Source organism: Lissotriton vulgaris, chromosome 5 (genome assembly GCF_964263255.1).
Source record: "Lissotriton vulgaris chromosome 5, aLisVul1.2, whole genome shotgun sequence".
Taxonomy (NCBI): domain Eukaryota; kingdom Metazoa; phylum Chordata; class Amphibia; order Caudata; family Salamandridae; genus Lissotriton; species Lissotriton vulgaris.
Window position 1 is genome coordinate 209,533,740 of NC_141693.1, and position 19,503 is coordinate 209,553,242.

At 52.6% G+C, this 19,503-nt stretch overlaps 1 protein-coding gene and 1 pseudogene across 2 annotated transcripts in view; both read right to left on the reverse strand.

The window, feature by feature from the left end:
- EXD3 (exonuclease 3'-5' domain containing 3) overlaps positions 1–19,503 on the reverse strand; it is a 2,419,489-nt gene that overhangs the window by 666,066 nt on the left and 1,733,920 nt on the right. The window lies entirely within an intron of this gene.
- Positions 8,269–13,307, reverse strand: LOC147710511 (uncharacterized; annotated as a pseudogene).

Genomic DNA, 19,503 nt, shown 5'->3' on the forward strand with positions numbered 1-19,503 from the left:
GAGCAACTGCAGTGGGCAGTTATGCAGCTACTCAAATGGTGCACACATCAAGAGGGTGAGCACTAAATTAAGGTCCCATTGTGGCATGATAAAAAGTGAAGTGGGAAGCAAATGGGTTAGCCCCTTCAAAAATCTCTGGACAATTGGAGATTTGAACAAAGATGACTGATCAGGCAGCTGAAGAAAAGAAGAAAGGGCCGAAAGGTAGTCCTTCAAGGTGCCCAGAGCAGAGCCCTGCCGGGCAAAAGAAAGTTTGAAGACTAGGACTTCAGATATGGGAGCAGATAGAGAGTCAAAAGACCGATCTGTACAATATTTATCAAATGTGTTCCATCTGCAGGCATATACTGATTTGATAGAGGGACGCCTGGCTGCCAAGATAACCTCCCAGACTTCAGAAGAGAGGTCAAAAGCTGTCAACTGTAGCCGCTCAATCTCCATGCAAGCAGGCGGAGAGTGGACAGGTTCGGGTGGAGGACCCTCCCCTGCTGCTGCGAAAAAAGATCCTCTTGAAGGGGCAGCCTCACCAGAGGATCGGTGCTCTTGTCCAGAAGCTCAGGATACCACACTCTCCGTTCCCAGTCCAGAGCCACAAGAATGATTTGTGCCTGATCGCTTTTGATCTTCTTGAGCACTCTAGGCAGAAGTGGTATGAGCGGAAAGGCGTATAGGAGGCCTGAGCTCCATTAGCTACGAAAAGTGCTGCAGAGCGAGTGCTGCCTAGGAAACTCCAATGCGCAAAACATCTGACATTGAGCGTTCTCTTCAGAGGCGAACAGATCTAACCAAGGCTTTCCCCACTGCTGAAAGAGACCTTGTGCCACCTACGGATGGAGGCGCCATTCGTTATCAGCAAGGCGCCTTTTTAACTTAGCTTGTCCGCACTTGCTTCAGAGAACCGGCCAGGTGTTGAACCAGCAAGGAAATGCCCTGATGTTCCAGCCAAGTCCAGAGACGTAGGGCCTCTTGACAGCGGGTCCACGACCCTACCTCGCCCTGTTACTTGCAGTACCACATGGAAGTAGTGTTGTCTGTGAACAATTGAACAAGCCTTCCGGATGGCAAAAAGGCTTTTAGTGCTAGTCTGATCCCCCGAAGCTCCAGCAGATTGATATGGCGCTTGGTTTCCGCCCGAGACCCAAGTCCTCTGCTCTCCACCTTCCCCTGATGGCACCCCAGCCCAGAAGAGACTCGTACATCACTGCTGTGAGATCTGGGTGGGGAAGGGAGACGGGTCTGCCATTGAACCACTCGCGATCCGTCAGCCACCATTGCAGATCCTTTTGCAGTTCCCTCTGGAAATCTGGACCAAGTCGGCGAGATTTCCTTGATGCTGTGTGCCCAATGGAACTTCAAGTTCCACAGCACGGCCTGCATGTGCCACCTTGCATGGGTTACTAGCAGGATGCAGGAGGCCATGAGGCCAAACAACCTCAGAGTCAGTCTCACCGGAACCCAGGATAGAAGCTGAAACATCGGTATCATAGCCTGAACATCCTGGACTCGATGTTGGGGAGGATAGGCTCGAAACTGACCATGTCCAGAACCGCCCCAATGAAAAGAAGTGACTGAGAGGGAGTCAAGTGTGACTTTGGCACGTTGATAGTGAACCCCAATGAATGCAAGAGATTTACCGTCGTCTGGAGGTGGGAGACGACTGCTTGGGGTAAGCCCGCCTTCAACAACCAGTCGTTGAAATAAGGGAAGACTGGGACCCCAGATCTCCGCAGATGAGCTGCCACCACCGCCATCACTTTTGTGAACACCCAAGGGGCGCTGGTGAAGCCGAGGGGAAGCGCTGTGAACTAAAGTGCTTGTGGCTCATCGTGAACCGCAGTTAGCAACGATGGGCAAGCAGGATGGGGACATGAAAGTAGGCATCCTGAAAGTCCAGCACTACCATCCAGTCTCCTGGGTCCAGGGCAGACAAGACCTGATCAGGGGTGAGCATTTTGAATTTCTCCTTCTTGAGGAAGAAATCGAGTGTTCTGAGATCTAGGATAGGAGGAAGGCCTCTGTCCTTTTTGGGGACCAGGAAGTAGCACGAGTAGCAACCACTGTCTATTTCGGGCCCGGGAACCCTCTACAGCTCACTTGGCCAAGAGAGTATTGACTTTCTCGCGGAGGAAGGCAATCCTCCATCAGGCGATCATATGCTTGAGGCATAAAAGGAGGAGTAGTCTTGAAGGGGAGGGAGTAGCCCCTTCGGACTATTTGCAGCACTCACCTGTCCGATGTGATGGATTGCCAGTGGAGGAAGTGATGGTGCATTCTGCCACCAACTGGCTGAGAGTGTTCCTAGAGGATCGGACTAGGAAGGTATGGTGGCATGGTTCAATTTCTGGTTCCCAGACCCACGAGCCTAGTGTGAGCCGCGTCCACGGCCCAGCAGAAGTTGCAGAACTTTCAGGGCCCTCTGGAAAGAATAGGGTTGGTGCGGCTGGTAGCCCCTTCCGTAGCCATGAAAGGAGTGAAAGCTGGAAGAATCCCTGGAGTCAGTAGTGAGGCTCAAGGACTTGACCGTGGCCAGCGATTCCTTGAAGCGCTCAAGGGCAGTATCTGCCTTGTCTCCGAAAAGACGGGAGCCATCAAAGGGCATGTCCAAAAGGTTGGCTTGGACATCCCCGAAAAACCAGATGTTCTCAACAAGACGTGACAATGAACTGGCATGGAAATCGCTCTACCTAGCGAGTCCATCGTGTCCAAGCCACATAGGATGGCGAACTTAGCTGCGTCTCTCCCATCGATATAGCTTGGGAGAGTCGAGTCCGGTCCTCTTCTGAGACTCTGGGCAGCACCTGCGCAACTGTATCCCATAGAGAATGGGACAAGCGGCTTAAGAGGCATGCAGTGTTCACCGACCGCAGCGCTAAGAGAACATTTTCTTCCTGAAATTTTCCAGCCTCATGGATTCCCTGTCTGGGGGTGCAGAGGTGAATGCGCCTCAGGAGGTGGAAGCGTGGACTACCAAGCTTTGGGGTGTGGGTGGTGAGGAAAAGTGGGTACCCGGTACAGGGTGATGGCGGCGGGCAATCGTCCTATTCACAGGAGCCCCTGTGTGGGGTTTGGACCATGCCCCCAGAAGGACATCTGTCAGGGCCTCTTTTAAAAGCAGTAGAGGTTCCGAGCTCGAGACCCCAAGCTTCAGGACTTCTGTAAAGACGTTTGTCTTGACTGCCACTATAGGAAGCTCTAGGCCAAGGACCTCCGCTGCCCTACGCATTACCACGGCAAAGGTTGCTCCCTCCTCCATAGCCAGAGTAGGAGGGGAAAGCATGCCAGAATCTGGGTCGATGTGTCCAGACCACTGGCATCACACAATTCTCATCCTCACATATTCACATATTGTGAATTCTCATATTCACAATGCTCACCAGGAAACTTTCAAAGAAGAAGCTAAGGTGGATGGAAGTTGTTTGGGGAAGTTTCATGAAGATTTGTCAAACTGCAAAGTAAAAATTGCTATTCCTACGGTGACTAGGTTCTAACTAAACCCAAAGTTCTAGTTGGTTTAATCAATCAATTAAGGGTTCATTAAGAGCAACTATTCACCCGGGAGGGTTTCTAGGCGCTTGGGGTGGGGGTGAGGGGGTGTACACAGCTCCATTGGCACTCACAGAGAAGTTGTGAGGCCAAGCAGGTCCTGAGGTCTTCCAGGGCTCACCAGCGTTTGTGGGGTAGCCTGAAGCTCATGGTGATTCGTCGAAGAGCCAGATCTTGAGGCCCCTCAGGAACTTGGAGAGAGATGGTGTCTGGCGGAGGTGGAGAGGGAGGGTGTTCCATGTCTTGGCTGCGAGGAAGAAGGAGAAGGAGCAACCTCCTGTTCTGATCTTCTAGATGTGTGGCACCATTGCAAGGGAGAGCTGAGCAAAGCGGAGGGATCTTTGGGGTGCGTGGAATGAGAGGCGGGGCTGGTGTTGTAGAGGGCTTTGTGAGCGTGAGTGAGGAGCATGAAGGTGATTCTCTTCTGAATGGGTAGCCAGGCGTTGGGTGATGTGGGCGATCGGGGAAGGAGGCGGTCTCGAAGGAGCTGTTAATGATTTTCTGTAGCTCAAGGGCGATGATGTCTGCGGCTACTGATGGGGGAGTTATTTCAGAGACAAAGCAGCCGATGAGGCAGGATAATTGAAAGATATTACGAAGGGCTGAGCAGAGCTTGCCTAACGTGCGTCCACTATGATGGATTGCTAGGCCACGCCCCCTATTTCTTACGTTGGTGATCTAATTGTCAATGGTGGCCAGGGAAGGAATTCACGCAATCTGATCTTATGGTTCTGCAAAAGGTAACAGGTGTCAATAAAAAGTAAGAGATCTTCCCAGGTAGACTGCGGTACAATCCTAATTTATATTATTGTAATTTTGAGATGTCAAATGAAGAGATTTCCCAAGGTGGACTTCATTAGTGCCATCCTTTGTTTCACTACAGGATGTCAGTGTTCAGAGAATTTGATTATTTGGGACCTGCAGGGTGGACTATGTTGAAGCCCTCCGTTAACCAGCCATTCGTGGCTGATCTCTTGGACAATGGCAGGCCTGTGTGGTTAGTACGGAGGTTTTTTTTTAAGAGGGCCAGTGAAGCCTCTACCTGTGGCATCCATTTGCCAGGATGGCTCCACATGCCTTTCACACATTATGTGCCTTGTCCAGTTGACTATGACTGATTATGTAATGAATTGGCATATATCATGACATGGCGGCACGGATAATACCAAATTCATAGTGCAAGGAACATCTTAAAGTCTAAAGAAACTGCACTCCATCTTGTGGTTACAGATAGAGGACAGGTAAGATAGTTCACTAGGTCTGTGATGTGAGGGAGTCTCTGGCAAGAGTCCCATATTTCATATGGATACTGTCTGTCTTCAAGTGCAGAATGGTAGGGGGTACTTCTATGATGGTTCAGTGCAGCGTTCAGTGGGAACACAGGTTTATCTCTCACACTAGACTAATTAATATATTGCCTCTAGGATAACATGCCTGTCACCCTTTGTGATGAATGGCACATGACAATTCCGCAGAGAAGCAGAGATTCTCCCCTCTTACAATGAATGGCTCAATACATTGGCCCAGAGACATAGTCTTTCACCTCTTGAAGTGAAACATACAATGTTTTGACTTAAACATGTTGAGTCATTCACATCATGTGATGAATGGCTGAGTGTACTGGCACAGAGCCATTCTCGCCATGTAGTGAACAGCTCCATATACTGGCCAAGAGATGCAGAGCCTTTCGTGGTGAATGGTTCCGTGAACTTCACTCACCACTCGTGGATCCCTTAGTCTTCTGAGACAAGGACTAAGTTACTACTTAGAGTTGATGTGTCACTTCATCAAAGCAGTACTACAGAGCCTTTCAAATGTTATAATTGGCACTAGAGTGGTTACTACAGATGCACAGATTATTTCTCATCTGTCAGATGCCTGAATTTGTTGGCAAAGGGCAAAGAATTTGACCTCTTGGTGTGGGTGGCATGTGAGCCTGTGCACTGGTAGGGAGCCTTTCACCACCTGCGGTTGGTGATTCATGGGATTACCACAGAAATAAATAGCTTCTTACCCATCAGGATAAGTGATTCTGCACAGTAACGTGGCGGTGCATTTTTAAATAGTCTTTATCCTATTCTGGTTAATGTCAAATGTCACTCACCTTTCATGGTTGATGGTCTGTGCGACCAGCACAGGGAATTAAAAAATAGAATAAAAAAATAGGGCTGGCCGGATCAGTGCATTTGTAACAGTAGAGGTGGGTGGAACAACAAATAAACAGGAAGAGCAGAGTCAGAGTTAAGCCAAGGATTGGCTCTATCTAAGATTGCATGCACAAGATGAGCCCTGAAAATATTTGTCGCATAACTCATGCAACAAACATAATGTTTGAATATGATATGGTGTCTCCAAAGTTCAAAAAGGCATCTTTCTTTAACACTCTGAAGTGTTGCACCTTAATACATCAGATTATATCTCCGTATCGAGAAGTTTTTTATTAAAAGGGATGTGTTTAAACAGAAAGTGAAAAATATTCTTATCCATGCGAAGACAATGCTATTAGTGAAATAAGAGGCAAGCCAGTTTTGTGTGTCCCCTATGTGTGGCCTAGGTTGTTTTTATACACACAGTAGGATATCATTATACATAGTTTATTAAAACAAACACAAGGGGTTTTTGAAAAGAGTATAGTCTGAACTCACCTATTTAAAGGTGCACTGATATGGGATGATGAACACAAAGGAGTCTGTGTGACAAACTATTTGGCTAGGATCACACAACTTTATCAAGCAGGGAAGCCATGACTGATACCATATTTTCCACTAGATGAGTATCACTTTCTGATTCTTCCATCGACATAAGACTACCTCAAAACAGACAGACTAGTTCCATAGTTTTTTTATGACAAATGGAGACAGGGGCTTGCTCCTCAGTTTGAGCGGAGGAGCGTTGTCCAATTTAAAAATCCCCCTAAATCCCCAAGATTGAAAATAAAATGGTAATTCATTACCATTTTATTTTTCACCCTTCCATCCTGAACTGAGGGTCAGGATGGGGCGGGTCGCTGCTGAATGACCGCAGCAGGGAGGGCTGTGTGTGCACTTTTCAAAGTGCGCATATCCCTTTAGCCGGCCATCTTGAGACGGCCAGCTAGACAGGCTCACTTTGAAACCTCTTACCCATCTGTCTTAAAACAGCTGGGTTAGAGCAAGTACAGGACTTCAGAGTGCTGTGGAGCGCCGAATGAGGCCGCTGCCTCCAATCCGGGCGCTGCTCTCACAGCATGAGAGCAGCGCCAGGATTGGTCTAGGAAGTTTCCTGGTGGTCCAGCTGCAGTTGCGAGAGGTCTGGAGCAGGAGTAAGGCAAATTTATTTTTAATACATTTTAAGTATATTTGCGCGTGCACCAATTTACTTTTATATTTTCGAATTTTTAGGGCCCGGATCCCCCAGCATGCTCCACGCCCGCCCAAACCCACCTTCCAATGAATTCCTTGAGAAAGGGTGGGTGTAAAACGGCCATGTTTAATAACAATAATCATAAACATGACAATTCATAAGATGAGGAAAAAACATAGACATTATCAAAATTGCATTAATCATTCTTCAAAATTGCATTTTTATTATTAAAAATTCTTCTTCCCCCCAGCACCAAGGGGCCCTCTGGCTCGCATCTCCCCAGGCTGAGTTCCCCACGCCAGGTGCAACCCACCTGCGCCCTCTGAGTGGTGGGCCCCAACCCTCGAGTCCTTGTCAGCCATTTCCAAGGGCTCACCCCTCGGCCACCAGGCTGCCCAGGATCCCAGGAGGCTCGTACCTGTCGCCCTAGCCTCCCCAGCCGGTGGCCTCCATTTCCCTGCAGAGAGCTTACCGTCTCTCCCCTCAGTGCTGGCTTAGGGAGTGCGCAAGGCGGACTCCCGTCCATTGTGTAAGTGTATGGCAATGGTCCAATGTCTCATTACCGCAACTCACCCCTTCCAACTACTGAATTAAGGGACAGGTGGGTGGGAGTTTAAATTATTAGCGTCTAAAGCGGGAAAACACGGGGTCCAGCGAGGTGAGAGCAGGTCCGGTGCAGGCGAGGGAAAAGAGGCCGAGGCCCCCGCGCTTCTGCCCTAAATAGGTCATGGCCTCTGACCCCCGCCCCCACCGGACGTGCGTCACCCCGCCCCGGAAGCACTTCTCTGGGCCGGCCTCCCATAGGGCCGACGGCCCCCTACACTGACCAATGGCGCTGCGTGGGCCGGGGGCCGGGCCCTAAATGCGCGCTTGTTCTGCCTTGCGCTTGGTATAGGGCCCGGATCCCCCAGCATGCTCCACCCCCACCCAAACCCACCTTCCTATGAATTCCTTGAGTAAGGGTGGGTGTAAAACGGCCATGTTTAATAACAATATTCATAAACATGACAATCCATAAGATCAGGAAAAAACATAGACATTATCAAAATTGTATTAATCATTCTTCAAAATTGCATTTTTATTATTAAACATTCTTCTTTCCCCCAGCACCAAGGGGCCCTCTGGCTCGCATCTCCCCAGGCCAGGTGCAACCCACCTGCGCCCTCTGAGTGGTGGGCCCCAACCCTCGAGTCCTTGTCCGCCATTTCCAAGGGCCCACCCCTCGGCCACCAGGCTGTCCAGGATCCCAGGAGGCTCGTACCTGTCGCCCTAGCCTCCCCAGCCGGTGGCTTCCATTTTCCTGCGGAGAGCTTACCGTCTCTCCCCTCAGTGCTGGCTTAGGGAGTGCGCAAGGCGGACTCCCGTCCATTGTGTAAGTGTATGTCAATGGTCCAATGTCTCATTACCGTCACAAGGGTGACTAGGGCCCACAGGTCCGTCGCCCTTCCCCCCTTCAAGCAAATCCTGCACAAAGGACCAAATTCCCCTGATCCATGTGTCCGTGCCTATGTCCGACAAATGAACTCCATCTTGGTGAAACATTGCAGCTCCGGAAATCATTTTGTGTGGGAGGAGGACCAAGCGACCCTTCACTGAGCACAACTTAGCCAACTCCCCATTCAGACGTCTGACCGACACATTCAAAACCCTAGCCCGGATTCCATTGCCCCAAGATTGTCGTGGGATCATGCAAGACCATGCGATCCTGGCCTGTGGAAAGGTCCTCCCCAGCCATGCAAATTCTGTGAACAGCACCTCTTTAACTGACAAGCGTCCACGATCTACCATGTCGTTGCCTCCCAGATGGATGATGATCAGGTCCGGGGACTTCTGTCCCTCACGTTCTTTAATCTCCTCAACGAGCCGCCGCAGATGCCGAATACGCATTCCTCCCTTCCTTGCCACAAGAATTCAGTCCCCTCCAAGCCAGGTGGTTTCCGCACTCGCCGCTGCTGCAACCGCACCACCGCGCGCCGAACGAACGAGTGTCCCAATACCCACACCACCTTTCTCGGCATACTAGTAATCGGAGAAGAAATAGAAAAGTCAGGCATAGTCAAAATTATCATGTCATAGCAACTCAGGCCTTACGTATCGTTTGAAACATTCGGACGACCAACGCCCCACCTTTTTTACTGCAGAAGAAGACAGTCCTGCCCCTGCTGCTAGTGTCGCTGCCCCTATCCTAAAGGCATGAGATGAATAACCAGAATCTCCCAGTCCCACCTCAACCAGGGCCCTCCGCAGCACAGTCTTGAACTGGTACTGCGACACCCAGTCTCCTTGCTCATGAATGAATAGGGCCCAGCCCCTCCCCCTCGGGCGGATGACTAAGTATGCCTGCATACAGGCGACCGGGCAAATAGGTGCCGCAGGTGCGGGGCTCAGATGTATCACCGCCCCTTTGCCTGACTGGTCAGTCTTAGATTTCCTCAGTACCACCACCAATTCCCGGTGGCAATCCTGGTGTCCTCAAACTGAATCCCCCCATCCAGATCACTTCTAGCAGTTCCCACAATCTCTCCCAGGCGAAAAGCCCTGTAAAAAGCCAAAGAGTACACTGCTGAGAATAGCGTGCTCTCAAATGCCGAAGTGCATATCCTAGGAAGGACCCCAAGATGCTGCCCAGGATCCTAACGTCTAAAGGACGTTTACTATCCCGCCTAGGGCCCTCTAACTTAGCCCACCATGACAGAGCCTTCCTGACAACAAATGATGCCCCAGGGTTGTGCACACCCGCCAACCTAGTGAAAAAACCTACCGCTGACACATGGGCCCTAGCGTAAGAGAGTGGCCTGCCTAGATCCCTGAGTTCTTGGAGGAAGAAGTACATTGCCTGATCTGAAAACAAATTTGCAATACCCGACTTTTGCACCACCGTCCTGTAAGACAAAAAATTCTGCTGATATGCTTTCCGAGTGCGTTCACTCAATGAGGCACCTACCAGCCCCGCTAATGCGGGGCTCCAATCCTCCACAGTGATGGTGGAAACCCTGTCATCTGGTCCTCCGCCTCGGGGTGATATCTCCGGAAGTCCTGCAACTTGGAACGAGACAAAGCATCAGCAGCATGATTATCTACCCCGGGAATGTGTGCTGCCCTGAACAGCAAATTCAGTCTTAAACATATTAACACCAAGCGCTTCAGTAACCTCAGAACATGTAGCACTCTGCCTGTTAATGGCCTCCACTACTGCCATGTTATCTGACCAAAATATGACTGACCTATTCCTGAATTGCTCCGCCCATATGGTTACTGCCACCAGGATTGGGAATAATTCCAAAAAGGCTATGTTTCTGGTCAGGCCATTCTCATGCCACTCCTTTGGCCACTCGACACCACACCACTGAGGACCAAGAATTGCCCCAAAACCAATACTGCCTGCTGCATCAGTGAACAGGCCCAGTTCTGTGCTGGACAACGATGGCGCCGGCCACACAACAGCGCCATTAAAATGTTCCACGAAATCCCGCCACACTCTAAGGTCCTCCCTCACCTCAGCCTGGAGGCGCACCCGGTGGTGCTTCCAGGCTGAGGTGAGGGAGGAACGTAGAGTGCCCTAGCTATTGATCTCGAGAAGGGGCGGCCCATTGGGATAATCCTGAGGGCGAAGTTCAGCTGGCCTACCAATACCTGCAATTGGTGGAGAGTTACTTTGGCACTGGCCAATGCAGAATCAATTGCTCGGGAGAAGGCCTGTACCTTGTCTAGCGGCAACCTACACTCGCCTGCCACCGTGTCAATTTCAATGCCCAAAAAGGACATGCATGTCTCAGGACCCACTGTCTTTCCGGGGGCCAAAGGTATCTGAAACTCCTTGAACATGGCCACTAACTGCTCTAACGCCTGCGCACATGCAGCTGATGCTGCAGGACCCAGGACCATGAAATCAACCAAATGATGTACCACATCTTTGCACCCAGTCCTTTTGAGAAAACACAACCATTGGAGCATGGAACTAAACGTTGTAAAGTACTTACAAGACACAGCGCACCCCATTGGCATGCACCGGTCATAATAAAACTGCTGATTTAGCTGAAAACCTAACAAATTGTAATCTTCAGGGTGAACTGGCAAAAGGGAAATGCTAATTCTATGTCTGTTTTGGCCATCATCGCTTCGGTCCCAAGTCCCTCAATTTTTTCAGGGCAGCGTCAAATGAGGAGTATGTCACTGAACACAAGGTTGGGTCAATCGCATCATTTACTGAGGCCCCTTTTGGTGCTGACAAATTATGAATCATTCTAAACTGGCCCGGTTCCTTCTTGGGTACAACCCCCAGGGGGGAACCCACATAACCAGGAAGTGGCGGGGCCGGAAAAGGGCCAGCAACACGCCCCAGCCCTAGTTCCTTCTCTACTTTCAATTCCACCACCTTAGGCTGCAGTCGAGCAGACAGTAAGTTTTTACAATACTCTACAGGGGGAACCCCTTGCGCCGGGATGCGAAAACCCTCTGAAAACCCAAAATACAGTAGTTTGGCTGCTGACCGGTCTGGGTACTGATTCAGCCAATAAATCAGTTTCCCTATATCTACAGGAGTAGGCAGCTTAGGGCTGGGGAGGCTTAATCTCCCTGCCCCCTCCTCCTTTTTCTTTGGACTTTTTGATACATTTGAACTCAGGGTGGGAGGGGTGCCCGCAGAAGGAGCACACATGCTTGAATTTGCACTGACCTGTGGGCCAAGTGCAGACTTTTTTGTTGAAGGCCCAGCACGTACCCCTCTTCTCCCCAGGTCCTCCCTGGGATGGCCAAAAGGGCTGCCTATTAGACTGGAACCCCCCAGATCTCCCATTCACGCTCTCTAGCCAAACGTTAACTTCCACCTGATCCCACCCCATCTCTGGGTCCTGAACCTTTTCCCACCTGAAGTCTCTATCATAATCCAGCCATGCAGTACCACCATGCGTCGTGTGTGCTTTCCGAATCTTATGCATGTAATATACCAATAACGCAGCCAGCTCAGGCTTTTTCTCAATGATGACCGTCCTGAATACTTGAAAGCCAAAGAGCCAATTTGTGATGGACTCCTCAACCTTCGGTCTCCTGTCCTTAAAAGAGCTGCCCTTCCCCTCTTTTTCTTTGCTTTCTACCTCCCAGCGTTTTGCCCTAATTAAAGAGAACATATCAATGTATTCTCCTTTCCAGATTTTTTCTTTCACCGCAGGTGTTACATGCGTCGCCAACCTACCAGGTTTGGACAGTACATAGCCCTGACCCCCCCCCACCTTAGCCACCCCTTCTGACTCCCAGCCAGTGCCTTCAGGCTTAGCTCCTGAAGATTCAGGTGCTTTTTGCAGGGTTGGGGCCACATGTTGCGCTGCTGGTGGATTGCTGCCCTGCGCCTTGACCAGGATGGCTAACTGCCTGCTAATTTGGCTGAGCGCTCCGCCCTCTGGAATCCCTGGCGCCCACGGAGCCACAGCCGCTGTGGTCCCAAGGGGAGGAGGGGGAGACACCACCACTGGCGATGCTCCTACCCCCTCAGTTTCCCGGGGTTTCGGCCCCGACGTCAATGCCCTCAGGGCACTCAAAATATCCGCTACTGTGCCCCCTGGACTAGCATCTACTGGCTGCGCTACGGTTGTGAGGGGGGGTTATTAAGCACTACAGAACTGCTGCCCTTATTTGCATCGGAGGTGGCAGGGCTAGGGACCAGTGCTGACAATGCCCCCCGGATTTCTGCCAAAATAGCCCCCATCTCATCATTCGGTGTGGGCCCCACCGGAGTAGTAGGGCTGCTGCTGTGCGGTACCACAGGCACCTGGGGCGGCACGGGGGGTGGAACAATATGGATCACCAGTTCGAGAGGAACACCTGTAGGGGGGCGCCTGTCCTGATCTGGTTTGCCCGTCCCCCTCTTATTCTTGATCTTCCTTCCATGCTGCTGAACCTTAGGTTTTTTAACTTGGGGCGGGAAGGCCGCTTTGGGGGCACACCCTGCCTGCGGGGCCGGTCTACTATGACCTGTGCCTCTTCCTCTGGTTCGGGAGGCTGTCCCCCAGCTTCCTCATCGCTGCTGCCCTCATCCCTACTGAGCTTCGCAAGCACCAATTTTAGCAACTGCGCTATTTCAGGATCTTTATCCTTGCGCTTATAACTTTGGCCCTTTGCCGGCATGCTGCCCTCGCACGCCTGCTGATGCTCACCAACACCGGGCCCCCGAGTCACTGCTTAGATTCCCCCTAGCCCCCGCTCCCTTGCCCCGCCATTGCAGCTCCCAACCGGTCGACAGGGAAGATGCCGGAGCCTGTGCACACCACAATCCGGATGCTGCAATCAGGCGCGGGCCTCAGAGACGCCAATGAGGCTGTACTAGCAAAAAAACAAAGCTCCTCTCTGAGCGCCCACACCGCCTACAGAGCCCCGACACCTTACCTGACGAGCTGGGTGCCGCTGGACCGCTGCAAGAAGATCGCCATCGCTCTTCTCCGAAAACGGATGCTTCGCTCTGCTCTCACAGCTGCCGGGCCGTCCACACGACTCCGCCGATCCCGAAGAAGGAGTGGGGGGGGACGATCACAAGTTTAAATTATTAGCGTCTAGGAAGCGGGAAAACACGGGGTCCAGCGAGGTGAGAGCAGGCCCGGTGCAGGCGAGGGAAAGAGGCCGAGACCCTCGCGCTCCTGCCCTAAACAGCTCATGGCCTCTGACCCCCGCCCCCACCGGACGTGCGTCACCCCCGCCCCGGAAGCACTTCTCTGGGCCAGGCTCCCATAGGGCCGCATCCCCCTACACTGACCAATGGCGCTGCGTGGGCCGGGCCCTAAATGCGCGCTTGTCCAGCCTCGCGCTTGGTAATTTAAACGTGCACGTGCCCCTTCCCCCCCCCCCACACCCGCTCCTCGCTGATGCCTGTCACCACTGCATGGAGATTTGTGGGGATTCGCAGGAAGCGGACCAGAGCTGGGATTCAAACCTGGCTCCCCTTGTTATATGGTTGAAATTTTTAGCCACATGCCTTCTTGTGAAAACTTGGCTCTTTTTGGGCTCGAAGTTCCAAGAGAACCTCGAGCTGACCCGGACATCTTACTTGACCTTTCAGTGGCTCGCCCACATTAATGTATCAGTACATATGCCAAGCGCGAATATCATGAAGCGCGCCCTTAGGACCCAGGCCCCCCGGGCCACGCCCCCGGTCACGTGATCAGGGGCGACCGGTCGCCCAATCGGCACTCGGTCGCCCAAGTACTTCTGGGTCAGGCGCACGTATGTCCGGCTGGGGGGGCGGGGGGCGGAGACCTTTGCCCTATTTAGGGTCAGGAACCCTGGCTTCTGTCTCTCTTTGCCCTCTGCCACCCCAGCTGACGACCTCGCCGGGCGACTCCTTTTTCCACCCCCTACCTTTTTTACTTGTAATTTAAATTTAAATTGTCCCTTCGTCCCTTCGGCGCTCGCACCTCCCGTTGGATTGTCGAGGGAGTGCGAGGAGCGGCTTGGAGGCGGCGCTGGTGTTCCGGAGCCCGGCGGCGAGGCTCGGCGGCTGTGGAGAAAGTCGGCGGGAGATCGGCGCGCTGCGACGGAGAGACGCCCATTATTGCCAGGTAAGGGGCCGGGAGTTCTGGGGGGCCTGCTTGCAGCCGCTGATTGCGGGAGGGGGTTCGCGGGTTTTTTGGTGGGCTTACTTCCGGTGGTTGGTGGCTGCCGGTGGGGCTCCTGGGGTCCGGGTACCTTGTGGCAACGTGGGCGGCTCGGCTGGGGAGCGGGGGTTGGTATTTGCACGGGAGCTGGGTCGGGTGCGCAGGGCAGCAGTGGGGGACTTAATTGGAGCGCCCACTTCGAGGAGTCAGTTTCCCGCGCAATTTGCGTTGTTTTGAAAGCGGCTGTGTGGGGAAATTAGTTATCTAAGGCATCTCGGAAGCACAGTTTCCCGCGCAATCCCGCATTGTTATAAGCAGAGAGCGATGCCCCCCAAGAAGGTCAGCCATAAACGAAAGGGGAAGGACCCCGAAATTGCACAACTATTGAAGCTAATGCTAGCGAAGCTGGGTGAGGATCAGGAGAGCGCAAGCGATAGCGATGTCTCCCAGGAGGAGCCTGAGCAGGAGGTCATTAGCGAGCGACCGCGTAGGGAGGGGGTGCCACCAAGGGCTGCTTTTCCCCCCTTAGTGAAGAAGCCCAGGGCTCAGCAGAAGCGTAAAGGGAGTGCATCACGTAAAAAGTCTCATGGCAGGGTAGCTGGGGGCGAGAGACCAGTAGGTCCCGTCCCTCTTCCGTTTGAGGAGATACCTGCTACTTCATTGGAAGATTTGATTCCTACCCCCCTCATACCAGTCTTACCAGGTGGGGACCTACCGCTAGGAGCGGGACCTACGGGGGGAACACCAATACCTGCAGTAACGCCAGCTGACCCAGTGGGTTCAGCATTGGCAGAGATTAAGGAAGCACTAAAAGCATTGGCCCCGGTAAATCCGCACCAGGCTGTGATGGGGGTACCAGCACCTCCCCTCCCCCCTCAGCCAGTGGTGGCGGCAGCAGGCGCGCAGGACCCGATGGCTGGGCTCTTAGCATCTGTAGCTAGTCTAGTGGGACAACTAGCACCCCCGGCGGCGGGGCAGACTCCCAGCACAGTGGCAGCAGCCCCGTGGGCACCAGGGCAGACGGTGGAACAGGGGGCGCTGTTAGAAATCCAGAGGCAATTGGCACTTGTAGTTGAGGCGCGGAGTGCGAAGCCCAGTGCGACTACAGGAGCGACACCAGCTATAGCAACAATACCTATGGGAGGTAAGGCATGCGAGGTGGCGGCCAAGGCCGGGGAAGCGGGGTTAGTGGCGGGGGTGTGTCACGGGAATGTGTTATCTCAACCTGGAATGTTAGCCACGCATGTGTCCACGGAAATGAAAGAAAAAATCTGGAAAGGGGCGTATGTGGATATATTTGCGCTCATCAGACCTACTAGGAGGGACCTGGAGTTCAGGGAGAGGGAAGGAAAAGAGGGCTCCTCCAAAGACAGGAGGCCAAGGGTTGAGGAGTCTCTTACTAATTGGCTCTTTGGCTTTCATGTGTACACGACGGTCTTGTTGGAGAAAAGGCCGGAGTTGGCGATTCCATTGGTTTTCTACACAAATAAGATTGTGAAAGCGCATGCGACTCATGGGGGAACAGCATGGTTGGATTATGATAGGGAATTCCGGTGGGCTAAAGAGGAGAACCCGAGTATTGGCTGGGACCAGGTGGAAATAAATGCCTGGCTTGAGAACGTTAATGGTGGGGGGCACCACACCAAGCAGCCATTTCGGACTTCACAGGGTGGCCCAGGGGAAAAGAAAGGGGCTTGCTGGGCATTCAATAGGAAGTCATGCAATTATCCCACAGGCCAGTGCAAATTCAGACATGTCTGCTCCTATTGTGGTCACTCCTCGCATCCAGAGTCTAAATGTAATAAAAAGTTCAAAGAACGCGGGGGGCTGGGAACAAGGAACGCAAGCCTCCCCAGCAATAGGCTTCCTTCTCCTGTAGACATAGGGAAATTGATTTATTGGCTCAATCAGTACCCAGATAGGGCAGCAGCCAAGGTTTTGTTTGATGGTTTTTCTGTAGGTTTCCGCATTCCCGCCCTAGGCGTTCCTCCTGTTGACCGATGCAACAATCTCATGTCAGCTAGAATGCACCCAACAATAGTAGCAGCAAAGGTAGAGAAGGAAGTGGCCTTGGGTAGGGTGGCTGGCCCTTTCCCCGCTCCTCCAATGGCAGGTTATGTTTGCTCCCCCCTAGGAGTAGTGCCTAAAAAGGATCCTGGGCAGTTTAGGATGATACACAACCTCTCAGCTCCAAAAGGTTTCTCTGTGAATGACTGCATTGACCCAGCTTTGTGTTCTGTGACTTACTCATCCTTTGATGCCGCTGTGCAGCTGGTGAGGGAACTGGGGCCGGGGGCTATGTTAGCAAAAACTGATATCGAGTCTGCCTTCCGTCTGTTGCCAGTGCATCCCGAGGATTACAAACTGTTGGGTTTCCAGTTTCAGCAGCAATTCTACTTTGATAAGTGCATGCCCATGGGTTGTGCTGTGTCTTGCAAGTATTTTGAGACCTTTAGTTCCATGCTGCAATGGGTTTTTTCGCACAGGACAGGTTGTGTCAATGTGGTGCACTATCTAGATGATTTCATGGTGATGGGTCCGGCGGAGTCAGGGGAGTGCGCTAGAGCACTCAATGAACTGGTGTTGATGTTTCGGGAGTTCGGGGTCCCCCTGGCCCCCGAAAAAACAGTGGGCCCGGCCACGTGCATGTCCTTTCTGGGGATAGAAATTGACACGGTGGCGGGGGAGTGCAGGCTGCCTGTGGACAAAGTTCAGGCCTTTTCCCGAGCGATTGACGCCACTCTGGCGGGACCTAAGGTTACTCTTCACCAGCTCCAAGTACTTGTTGGCCAGCTCAATTTTGCCCTAAGAATCATCCCCATGGGGCGCCCTTTCTCTAGATCCATAGCCAGGTCAATGGGTGGGTTAACGCACAAACACCACCATGTTCGGCTGAGGGCAGAGGTGAAAGAAGATCTTAAGGTTTGGCGCAGCTTTCTCAGCGAGTTCAATGGCAGGGTGGTGTGGCCTGCCCCTCCTGTGTCCAGCTCGGAACTCGGCCTGTTTACTGATTCGGCCGGCAGCATCGGTTTCGGGGCCATTTTAGGCCCTGCCTGGTGTGGAGCAGAGTGGCCAGCAGAGTGGCACAGGACAGGCCTGACTAAAAACATAGCATTCCTAGAACTCTTTCCTATTGTTGTAGCTGTGACAATTTGGGCCGACCGCTTTAAGGACAGGGCAGTAGTATTCTGGTCGGACAACATGGCTGTGGTGGAAGCTATCAACAGGCAGGGGGCCTCCTGTGTGCATGTGCTGAGACTGCTGAAACAACTGGTGTTGGTATGCTTGAGGCTGAACTTGACTTTCAAGGCGGCGCATATACCGGGAGTTGACAACAATGCTGCTGATGCTTTGTCTCGTTCCAAGTTGCAGGAATTCCGGAGGTTCCACCCGCAGGCAGAGGAGCGAATGACGGAGTTCCCACCATCACTGTGGACAATTGGTGCCCCGCATTAGCGGGGCTGGTAGGTGCTTCCATGAACGATCGCACCAAAAAATCTTACCAAAGGCATTTTAATTCCTACAGGTCTTTTGTGGAGGAGGCTGGGTTGCCTCAATTGTTTGCCCCAGATGCTATTCATGGGTACCTACAGACGTTAAGGGATCAGGGCAGGGCTGTCTCTTTCGTTAAAGCTAACTTGTCAGCAATAGGCTTCTTTGCAAAACTGGCAGGGGTTCGAGACCCGGGTGGCTCTTTTTTAGTCAGAAAAGCTGTGGCGGGCTGGGCTAGACTTGAGGGACCTAGGCGGGATTCTCGTAGGCCTTTGAACATCCCGACCTTATGTGCTATGGTGGACCTTTTGCCCTTGGTTTGTGATTCCCCCTTCGAAGGCACCCTGTTGGGGGCGGCCTTCACTTTAACCTTTTATGGGGCATTCCGTCTGGGTGAAGTGGTGGGGTCCTCTAGAATGGACCAGGAAGGGGGCCTTCAACACAGGGACATTTGCCTATCTCCGAGTAGTTTGGCGGTGACTTTAAGGAGATCTAAGACCGACCAATTGGGAAAAGGGGTCACCATTCGTCTGGGTCCTGCGCCAGGGGTCTCGGCCTGCCCGGTAACCCGGATAAGAGCGTATCTGGCCCTGCGCCCAGTAGGGAGCGGGCAGGCCTTGTTTGTTCATGAGAACGGGGACTGTTTGTCCCAGTTTCAGTTTAAGGCGGTCCTGGGATTGGTGCTAGCGCGACTAGGTCTGGGAGATGCAGGATACTCTTCTCATTCATTTAGGATTGGCGCAGCTACCTTGGCCGCAGGGGCGGGCCTGCAGAGCGATGCGATTAAAAGGGTGGGGCGCTGGTCGTCCGATTGCTATCGCAGATATGTGAGGCCTGAACTGTTGTGATGATGGATCAATGATTGACTGTGACTTGTGCCTGACTTTTCCATTTCTCTTCTCTGAATTAGTATGTCCGCAAAGCTGGTGTGGGTGTTGGGGCACTCGTTCGTGCGTCGCGCTACGGTGCGTTTACATCAACGGCGAGTGGTGAAACCGGCGGACTTGGGCGGGACCGAATTCCTGTGGCGAGGCATCGGGGGCATGCGAATTCGTCACCTGAGGCGGCTCGTGGAGGAGTTAAGAGATCAAGAAGGGCACAAGTCCCCAGACTGGATTATCCTTCACTTGGGAGGGAATGATATGGTTGATCGTGGTCGATTGGCAGTCAAAGAGGCGTTGCTGGCAGAGTTTGCGTGGTTAGGAAAGATCTTCCCATTGGCCAGGATTGCTTGGTCAGCAATGATACCGCGCAGGACATGGGGCCCAGGAGTCCGGGCAAGGTCCTTGAACGTGTCAGTAAGGCGACTCAACGGGGAGATGGCAAGGTTGTGCTCAGTGAAGGGCCGCTTGTGTCACATTCCGCACCGGATGATCTCGGGAGAGGCTATGTACCACAACGACGGGGTGCATTTGTCGGACTTGGGCACAGACACATGGATAAAAGGACTTTGGTCATTTATACAGAGCGCAGGTGGGGAGGGTGGCAGACCTGAGGGCCTTGGCCACCCTTGTGGCGGAAGAGAGACCTGCGATCAGTGACATTG